The sequence below is a fragment of the Hyla sarda genome, chromosome 7, assembly GCF_029499605.1.
Source record: "Hyla sarda isolate aHylSar1 chromosome 7, aHylSar1.hap1, whole genome shotgun sequence".
In the NCBI taxonomy this organism is placed as follows: Eukaryota; Metazoa; Chordata; class Amphibia; order Anura; family Hylidae; genus Hyla; species Hyla sarda.
The window spans coordinates 178,654,234-178,655,337 of NC_079195.1; positions in this window are offsets into that span (position 1 = coordinate 178,654,234).

Sequence of the window (1,104 nt, forward strand, 5' to 3'; positions counted from 1 at the left end):
CTCTCCAAAGCTAGAGCAGGGGGAGGGCAGAGCAGGGGGAGAGAGAAGTACAAGGCCCCTCATCTCCCCTCCCTGAGCTCTGCCTGCGTTCTGACAAAGTACACGGGCTGGGGATGTACTTCATGGCTGGGGTCCGGATTAAAGCTGGGGATGATCTCTATATGTTAAAGGGGGGTGGAGACACTTCACAGACTGGTAATGATTCCTATAATGTGCTGTGTATAACTCTGCACGGGCTGTATATATATTAGTGTGCTGCTGTGTATAACTCTGCACGGGCTGTATATATATTAGTGTGCTGCTGTGTATAACTCTGCACGGACTGTATATATATTAGTGTGGTGCTGTGTATAACTCTGCACGGTCTGTATATATATATTAGTGTGCTGCTGTGTATAACTGCACGGGCTATATATATATTAGTGTGCTGCTGTGTATAACTCTGCACGGGCTGTATATATATTAGTGTGCTGCTGTGTATAACTCTGCACGGACTGTATATATATATATATATATTAGTGTGCTGCTGTGTATAACTCTGCACGGACTGTATATATATTAGTGTGGTGCTGTGTATAACTGCACGGGCTGTATATATATTAGTGTGCTGATGTGTATAACTCTGCACGGGCTGTATATATATTAGTGTGCTGCTGTGTATAACTGCACGGACTGTATATATATATATATATATTAGTGTGGTGCTGTGTATAACTCTGCACGGGCTGTATATATATTAGTGTGCTGCTGTGTATAACTGCACGGACTGTATATATATTAGTGTGGAGCTGCGTATAACTCTGCACGGGCTGTATATATATTAGTGTGCTGCTGTGTATAACTGCACGGACTGTATATATATTAGTGTGGTGCTGTGTATAACTCTGCACGGTCTGTATATATATATTAGTGTGCTGCTGTGTATAACTCTGCACGGGCTATATATATATTAGTGTGCTGCTGTGTATAACTCTGCACGGCTGTATATATATTAGTGTGCTGCTGTGTATAACTCTGCACGGGCTGTATATATATTAGTGTGGTGCTGTGTATAACTCTGCACGGGCTGTATATATATTAGTGTGCTGCTGTGTATAACTGCAC